The following is a 9,830-nucleotide window of genomic DNA, read 5'->3' as shown; positions in this document are numbered from 1 at the left end:
GTTACTAGACGTTGCAGCTCAGCGGAGTGAAGTGCTGACCTTTTGCTGGTCTCCGTGTGGCTTGAGATTTGCAGGCATCCCTCAAACACCTTTCCCCTGCTGCTGTCTCAGGTACCCGGGTCTTCACTCAGCATTGCAGATCAGAGCAGATTCAGTGCTTTGGTACAGGGTTACGGAAAGGAAAGAGACTGGCATGGTACATATAGTACCTGTAATTTCTCTCCCCTGGCTGTCAGATGCACCGTGTGCAGCTGGTTACTTAGAGACATTCAGTCAGACAGCTGGGGTGGCCTTTTTCTGCTCTGCCCCTTTCGCGGTAAATGGTGGCTGTAACTTTCCCCACTCCGGTTCCTTTGGCATCACTGGGACGCTGAGACCTTTCAGGATCAGGACACTGAATTGTAAGCTTTCCGGGTCTATTTGCTCAGCGTCTGCTCAGAGCTCAGCACCCTGGGGCCCTCGTCCTCCGCAGACTGTAATGCGAAGAGACACACAGGCATTGTATAGATGGGGAAACTGAGGCAGGGAGAGGGCTGGTTCAATGGGCCCCCTATTCAGTGGCTACAAGGGCCAATGCAGACCTTAGCCAATGAGAAATAATTTCCTGCCTCTAAGCTTCTGTCTTTCCCTGTGGTGGCAGGTCATGGACATGTGGAGACTCATTGGCAATTTCATCACCCTCGTGCTCCCCTAGCCCGTACATAGCACTTCTCATCTGTAGAGCTCAATCACTTTACAGTGAAGGTCAGTGACGTTCTCCCCATTTCACAGATGGGAAACTGAGGCACAGCTCGGTGAAGACCCAGATCCCCAGTGGGACTTAGGTGGCTAAAGCCCAGGTTTCAACCCCTGACTCCCAGAATTAGGTGCCACTGAAATCCAGAAAACCTCTGCCTGGCTGCTCCTAACTCTGCAGGGGCCTCAACTCACTCAGCACCAACATTTCGATGGGAAAATTTCCCAAGGTTCCTGAATTTCTGCTTCTGGGCCTGGGCCCTGCTGCCTCCTTCTCAGCGTCCAGACACCTGCCTCATGTCTAAACCCCAGAAGGATACTCCAAGCAGAAGGCCGGCAGTGGATAGCCTCTCTTGCCTGTGGGGCCCAATCCTGTAGCAGTGCGCTGAGCACCCCTTTTGGATCAGGGCTCAGACAAAACCAGAGGAGGTGCTGGCAGAGGCTCCTTTATAACATAGAGCCCACTGGTTAGGACACTCGCCTGGCATCTGGGAGATACAGGTTCTACTCCCTGCTCTGCCTGATGGGGAGGAAGGGTTTGAACAGAGCTTTGCCACATCTCAGGTAACTGCCCTAACCACAGGGGTCTGGGATATTCTGATGTGAGGATCCCCCTCAATCTTTTTTGATCAAGCTGCTCCACATTGGCTAAATAATTAAATAGCCCCTGGGTCAGAGCAAGAGGGTGACAATGAGTCTATAGCAGGGGTGGGCAAACTTTTTGGCCTGAGGGACACATCAGATACCAAAACTGTATGGAGGGACAGGCAGGGAAGGCTGGGGGAGGCTGTGCTTCCCCAGCCAGGCGTGACCCGGCCCCTGCCCCCTATCCAAGCCTGCCCCTCTCCCTGCCCCTTGATTGACCCCCAGATCTCCCACCTCCTATCCACTCCCCTTGCCCCCTGACTGCCCCCTGGGACCGCGACCCCCATCCAACCCCCCCCCCCCCGCTCCCTGACTGCCCCCCGGGACCCCCAACCCCATCTAACCCCCCCGCTCCCTGACCATGCCTGGGACCCCCACCCCCATCCAACTATCCAAATTTTGTTTCTGGTTTTCATGTTGCAATTTTAGTTTTTCCAATTCCTGTTCCAAATTTTCCTTTTCATACTCACAGGCATGGTGCTTTTCTGTGAACTTATTTACAGCCTGAGACATAGCACAGGTGACTCGTGCTGCTGTTTGGACTTTCTTGGGGGAATAGCCCTGTTGATTCCCCAACGAGAAGTTGTCCAGAACTTTCTTGTGCAGTATAGAGACTGCAGCAGTCACACATGGATCAGACCCCAAGCTTTTAAACACCTGTCTTAACAAGCACTCATCAACCATAGCTGGAGGCCTCAGGGTGTCCCCCTTCTTCTCAGGAGTAAACCCGCCTTGCTCGCACTTGCAGAACATCATAGACTTGAAGATAGCACGAATTCAACTCCACGTGCCTGTGTATTTCCCTCTCTCCCAATAATCTGTAACCAATCTGATCCCAATCTGATCCAATCCTCAGTTCCCCGGTCACTGAGTCTAATATCTTAAGACAAGATTTTAGCTTATCCAACCAGTTCAGAAACAGTTGACTTCGTCACTGGCACGGTCACCATCCTCTACTACCAAATGTTGAAATGGATCTTTAACTGCTCACAGCTGGGCAGAATGTTCCCGGTACCCGTCAACAAGTCAGAATCAGTAGACTCCATGCAAAACAGTTTATTTGAGAAAGAATCACAGACGCAGTATAAGGTTATCTAATGCACGTCTCCCTAGTGAGCCTCAATTCCCCAAGCACAAACCCTCAGTATTTATACTGGCCCCACACAGTATTCTGATTGGCTAGCAAAGCAGGTATAACTATCAATCTAGATGAGGATTTGTCTCTTTCATTGTCTTCTATTCTCAGTCACCTGATCTATCAAGGATTCCCCCGAGGCAGTGGTTTTCAAAGGAGTTACATGCCCTGTGGACATTTTATTACTAATTTTCTCCTAATTAATACTTTGGAAAGGACTGCAGAAGGGGTACCGACCAGACATAACCCCATGTTTGCGCTCTCATCAATCATTCACTCAAGCTGTCAGTGCAATGCCTTCCAAAGGGGTCATTTTGCCCCGGGTCAGCTCGTGCCAAGCTCACTGATCTTGTGTCTGTACGTTTTCTTTACCTAGTGAGCCGGCATATTGACTGATAAAGGTTGGTAACAGAACAGATACGCAGAATAGAGAATTTCCACTTTAACCGTTTGAAACTAAGGAGGCCCTGCTCCCAGAATCCTCTAGCAAATTCAAACATGTCAAGCCGTACCACATTCATGTTCACCACATTCATTAATAAGAAGCACAGTAATTCATAATAATTCAGCACCGTCCCAACACCCTGGACAGTGAATCTCCTTGTTTCCACCCCTGTCTCAGTGCGAGGGAGTCGTGCTTCTCCTTCAATGGGTGTCAGTTCCCTGTCACTCCCAGCCTTTTACCTCCCCACAAAAACTCATCAGGGCTCTGCCAGTCCTAACTTTGCCTTGCAGACTAACACTGGGCGCAACCTTGTCTCCAGCCCCTGTGATGTGTCCTTCTGTAGCGGCCAGCCCCCCTCCACTGGACACTCAGACATTCCCAGGTAGGCCATCGGGACAACACCAGCTTCTTTGATTCAACTGAGGGTCAGCGCCAACAGAACATCACAGCACTGAGATATATTTTTAGTGAAAACAAACAGGAGTTTATTAGCTAAGATTGAAGAGATAGTGAGCGAAGCAGTAAGACCAACAGGTTACACACCAAACGCCAGGTATAACAGGATTCAGATAGGCTGAGTTTAACTTTAACAGGTAAAATCCATGGCTAAAGCATTCTCCCAGGGCCACCAGCCACCACTGATGAAATCCCCCTTTTCATGAATGCAAAGCATGCTCTCCTTTTGGCTTCCTGATGGACTGCAGGGTGCTGTTCTTGTCCCCCAGTTATAGTCCAGTAAACCGCTGAAGTGGTCCCCCCACCATGATCTGTTCTCCAGTGTGCTCTTTCTGTTGGTCCTATATTCCAGTGGCTCTCAGCCTTTCCCCACCATGGTACCTCTTTCAGGAGTCTGATCTGTCTTGCCTCCTTGGCTCACTGAAAAATGACGTGCTTCCAAAATCCGACAGAAAAAGACAAAAGTGTCACAGCTACTATTAGTGAAAAATTACTTCCTTTCTCTTTATTATCATATCATTTTAACAAAGAAATCAATTGGAATCAGGGATTTCAAGTGATTAAAAAAATTAATCCTGATTAATCACATGATTATTTGAACTGTTAAACAATAATAGAATACCATTTCTCTAAATATTTTTGGATGTTGTCTCCATTTGCAAATATATTGATTTGAATTACAACACAGAATACAAAGTCTCCAGTGCTCACTTTATTTTTTATTACAAGTATTTGCCTGTAAACCCCCCCAAAAGAAATAGTATTTTTCAATTCACCCATTACAAGTAGTGTAGCTCAATTCCTTTATCATGAAAGTTGAACTTACAAATGTAGAATTATGTAAAAAATACCTGCATTCAAAAAATAAATAAATAAAATAAATAAAACAATGTACAATTTCAGAGCCTGTAAGTCCACTCAGTTCTACTTCTTGTTCAGCCAATCGCTTAGACGAACAAGTTTGTTTCCATTTGCAGGAGGTAATGCGGCAAGTGAGAAGAGGCAATCTGATAACACGGTTGCAGCCGGAGTCACAAGATATTTACATACCAGATGCGCTAAAGATTCCTCTGTCCCTTCATGCTTTAACCACCGTTGCTTAACGTCCCTTCCCCTGGCCTGTTATATCTGCTGGGGGAAGACATGGCCAGTCATGTGAAGCGAGCTAAGAGGGTGGGAATGGTCACCCGCAGCCAGGCTAAACAAGCCGTCACACCTAACTCTGTTCCGGAAACTTCTACCAGGACCCGGTCAGAGGTGATGGACCCGGATCCCAGGCCAATGTCTGCAACAGCAGTTGTGGATCCAGTCCCAGAGACCCAAACAGAGCCAGTCCCAGAACCGGAACCGGCAGAACAACCAGCACCAGACCCATTGTCCTCACTGAATCCAGTACTTGCAACCCCAACACCAGAGGGCCCCACCGAACCTGAACCGGCAACAGCCGATAACCCTACACAAGAGGCTCAGCCAGAGCCTGAACCCCAACATGTCAATGGAAACAGCCCCATCCCCTACATCGCTTCCAGAGGGACCAAGCATAGGTCCACAATCCAATGAGGAACTGATGTCTCCAGCATCAAAGGAACAGTTCCAGACTGAACAGGAAGCAGATGAAAGCCTCCAGAGAGCTTGGACGGCGGCACAGAGCAACCCACCGCCTCTCAGCTCTTCTAATCGATCCAGGTGTGTTGTAGAAAGAGGACTTTTATACAAGGAAACTCTTTCTGGGGGACACCAGGAAGACTGGCATCCTCAGAGACAGTTGGTAGTTCCAACTAAATACCGGGCCAAGCTCTTGAGCTTAGCCCGTGATCATCCTAGTGGCCATGCTGGGGTGAACAGGAACAAAGACCTGTTGGGAAGGTCATTCCACTGGGAGGGAATGGGCAAGGATGTTTCTACCTATGTCAGGTCTTGTGAGGTATGCCAAAAAGTGGGAAAACCCCAAGACCAGGTCAAAGCCCCTCTCCAGCCACTCCCCATCATTGAAGTTCCATTTCAGCGAGTAGCTGTGGATAGTCTGGGTCCTTTTCCAAAAAAAAGAACCAGAGGAAAGCAGTACATACTGACTTTCATGGATTTTGCCATCCGATGGCCAGAAGCAGTAGCTCTAAGCAACACCAGGGCTAAAAGTGTGTGCCAAGCACTAGCAGACATTTTTGCCAGGGTAGGTTGGCCCTCCAACATCCTCACAGATGCAGGAACTAATTTCCTGGCAGGACCTATGCAATGCCTTTGGGAAGCTCATGGGGTAAATCACTTGGTTGCCACTCCTTACCACCATCAAACAAATGGCCCGGTGGAGAAGTTTAATGGGACTTTGGGGGCCAGGATACGTAAATTCGTAAATGAGCACTCCAATGATTGGGACCTAGTGTTGCAGCAGTTGCTCTTTGCCTACAGAGCTGTACCACATCCCAGTTTAGGGTTTTCACCATTTGAACTTGTATATGGCCGCGAGGTTAAGGGGCCATTACAGTTGGTGAAGCAGCAATGGGAGGGATTTACACCTTCTCCAGGAACTAACATTCTGGACTTTGTAACCAACCTACAAAACACCCTCCGAACCTCTTTAGCCCTTGCTAAAGAAAACCTACAGGATGCTCAAAAAGAACAAAAAGTATTAATTGGTATTAATTCTCTAAAGCCCTTTTATTCCAGAGAATTAAAGGTTTGTCAGTTTACAGCCCAGGGAGGAGACGACGCTGAGTGGCCTGAAGGTGTCTACTACGAAGGGAAATGTGCTGGTGGTGTGGAAGAGGTGAACCTCTCCATGACCCTTGGGCGTATGCAGCGACAGCAGATCCAGGAGCTGTGCACTAGCTACGCGCCGACGTTCTCAGCCACCCCAGGACTGACTGAACGGGCGTACCACTGTAGCTCCCGAAAGCTCATGCTCAAATAAATGGGTTAGTCTCTAAGGTGCCACAAGTCCTCCTGTTCTTTTTGTGGCTACAGACTAACACGGCTGCTCCTCTGAAACCTGTCATTACTGCTCACAGAAGCCTGAAAGGCAAAAACATCCGGTGGGAACGTCCCCCCAGGCAAACTCCTGGCCTCTGTTTGCCCGTCCTCTGTTCACTGTTGCTCATTCGCTTCATAACTGGCTGCTTTTTTTGTAAGGCTGCTGACTTGAAGCAGTTGGTGCAGCTCAGAGCTCAGTAATCCACACAACAGAGAGACCTTGAATCCTGCAAGTGGAGCTAACGCCATGTTAGACATCAGAGCAGGGAAATTCTCTCAGGGCCCTGACTAGGGCTGGCCATGGTGACAAACCCATTTCCTCGTTCCCACACACATCAGGGGCGTTTGGCTCCCAAGGATCCAGCTGCCCATTGCTGGGGTGAGGATCCAGCAGCAGCCGAGCAGCAGCTGGTCAATGATCCTCTGGCTCTGCCTGGTCGAAGCAAACCCCAGGCAGAGGAGGAGAAGCCCCGATCAGCCCCTCCTCCCTGCTGCAGCCCTGGCTGCCGAGCAGGTAGGCCACAGAGGGGAAGGGAGAGAAAGAAACTCTTCCAGCCACTCCCTCTGCCTGGCTGAAGTTCCCCCCTCTCCCTTCCCCTCCCAACCAGGATCCCCCAGCCATGGAGATGAGGAGAAGGACACTTGGGCCAGGCCCCACCTTAATTCTACATACCTGTCCCCATCCCCCATCTTCCACCAGCCCCTAGACTGGGCTCCCCCACTTTCCTGGAGCTGTTCCCTACAGGGGGAGTGTCCCTGGCGTCTAGTAACCCCTCCCCTCCCCAAATCCCCCAGGGCGCTGTGTTCTGGGGGATCAAACATTCAGGGACCAGAGTGATGGGTTCTGGGGAGGACACTGGGAACTGAATTGTTGTGGCTGGTGGAGCTGGGTAGCTGGGTGCTGGGATATCGAGCGTTTGGGGATCATGGGATAAGAGGCGAGGGAGAGCACAGGGGTAGCGAGGTGCTGCCTCTCCTCACTCACCCACTTTGCCCCTTCTCCCTGCCCCCGCTGCATTCAGACAGCACCACTGGGAGGGGCTGATTCCCATAGGGCCCTTTGTGGCAGGCCTGGAGATCCCACCTCTGCCTCCACAGCATCACTTAGCGTCTCTCTATGGTAGGAAACATGGTCGGGATTAGCCGGCGCATCTCTGTGACCCTGAACCGGATTTCTGAGTATAAACGCACCATGAGCATCTTACGTGTAAGGCTAAGATTTTTTCCTGGATGTTTTTAGTAATATCAGGAACAGCTCACGGGCAATAAAGCTAAATTTGCATAAGTCTGTGACCTGTCTGTGACATATACTAATAATATCCATGACGATATGGGGAGGGAGGAGGCTCCAGCACCCATGGCTGCTGTGGCTCTGGGGTCCCATGGTGGCTGGGCAGCTGTGAGGGTCTGGTAGAGAGCTGCAGAGGCCCCGTGCCACCCATGGCTGAGAGCCTCAGAGGCCCCCAACACCGCTCGTGACTGCTAGGAACTGCAGGACCCCTATGGCCTGCAACAGCTCCGAGCTCTGGTGGGCAGCTCTCGGCTGCAGCAGGTGGCAGGGGGACCCCGCAGCTCCTACCTGCCATGGTCTGAAGCCACCGAGCTCTCTGGAACTCACAGATTCCATGACTTCTGCGAGCTCCATAGCAAAATTGTAGCCTTACTTATGTGTTCTGACCCTCTCTCATTAGCACAGTGATTGCTAGTCCCTGACTTCCCCCTTTGGGGCCTGATTGTCTCGTTCTCAGATAGTCTGACATTTTTCCAGGCCACACTGAAAAGCATTTACTGTTTGTACATTTTTCCCTTTACGGGCCAGCATTAACTAGATGCTAAATAAATGGGGAGCAGGGACAATAGAATGTGGTGTTTGGGCTTCTGTGCTATTTCAGGTCGATGCAGTGAGTCTGAGGGATTCCCTCGTTCCCCCCTCACCATCATCCTCCACTCTTGACACTGTAACATCTGCCCAAGCGATAGAGAGATTTATCCCATCCCCGTTCTACCCCCCGCCTCCCAAGATGTAACTTATCACTGGGTCCCTGGTTCTCCATGCTAAAGAATCACAGTTTTGATGTCTAGGATCCTAAGTCGGACTCCAGAGGGCTGGAGAAGAAAGTGTCCCAGACCTGGGAGTGGGTGGGGAAATCCCAATGAACCTCAAAGCACAGTTTGTCCTTTCAGATCTCAGAGCTGTATCTAGCTGTTGGTAAAATTGTTTCCTCGCTTTTTCTAGGCTTAGTCCAGATCATTTGTAGATGGGAAGGTTTCTCTTTCTTTTCTTTTAATATAATGGTGCTAAAACTTTTGCAACTAATACAACTGAAAAATGAAAGCGGTTTGGTCTCTTCAGAAGAAAATGGGTCTGTTTATTTTCCTGATTTTTTGAGTCTTGAAGGATTCTCTGAGATTTCTCTTTATGGATGGGAAAGTGTTTTATTGCCCACTTTGGACTGTGGATTTTTTTCTTTTCATGAAGACTGTTAGGTCACATACTTTGATATTAGTTTAGTTTGGCAGATGTAGCTCGGATTTATTGAGAATTTCATGAGACAAGTGATCATTTGCCAAATCATCCTTTTTTAGATTTTATTTTATTTCAGTCTTTATCTAACTCTTTGTCATGAGATTCTTTTGTGTGGTTTGAACAATGACAGTGATCAGTGTCTCTCAGCATGAACATAGATGGTGCAAACTAGATTGAGAGGCAGAGACTGAAACAGAAATGAATTTATTGCCTGATCCCTGCAGTGATGTGAGCTACTGTTGGGAGGAGGAGAAGGTGAAGGGGAACGGAGCTGGGAAACTGCTGGATTTTCTCCGTGGAGCCAGACGGCTGAGACTGAGAACTGTGCACTCACTGCACCTGTGCTAGAGAGTGACTAGACTTGGCCTGTGTAGTGTGACGCTGGACCTGAAATCTAACGGCCCATGAACGACACCCCAAGAGAAATTATGGGGGCAGCATCTCCCTATTGCTAAGATGCTGAGGTTGGGAGCAGGCAAAAAGGGAGCCGGGGATGTTAGGAGACCTGGGCAGCCTTGAAGCCAGGCCGATCCCTCACTGAGCCCAGAGGGAGATGCCCTCCCCATGTACCACCATGTCCTGTGTTGGGATGACAGAGTTTCTTTGCCCCACTCACCCCACACTGCATCCCTCTTGTGACTGAACCCCTCCGTCGGGTGTGGATATATTGTGTGCAAAGTGTGCCTGGTGAGGGATCACTGGAAAACTCATGATCTGCTGAATATTGTGCTGTTGAAATGCAAGTAACACCAGTGCATGTAGAATGGTGAGATTTTAATGTATGTTTGTTGCTAGGCTGAATGTATTCCAGGTGCCCCAAAAGAGGACACTGATGGGGGGGGGGAGTTGGCGGGAGGGTGTAGAGTTAGGGGTGTTGGAGGGGGTACTCACAAGGTGAGGGCAGTGTTGACTGCTGTCAC

Source organism: Lepidochelys kempii, chromosome 14 (assembly GCF_965140265.1).
Source record: "Lepidochelys kempii isolate rLepKem1 chromosome 14, rLepKem1.hap2, whole genome shotgun sequence".
Classification (NCBI taxonomy): Eukaryota; Metazoa; Chordata; order Testudines; family Cheloniidae; genus Lepidochelys; species Lepidochelys kempii.
The sequence above is the reverse complement of the archived record's forward strand: the minus strand, read 5'-3'. Positions refer to the sequence as shown.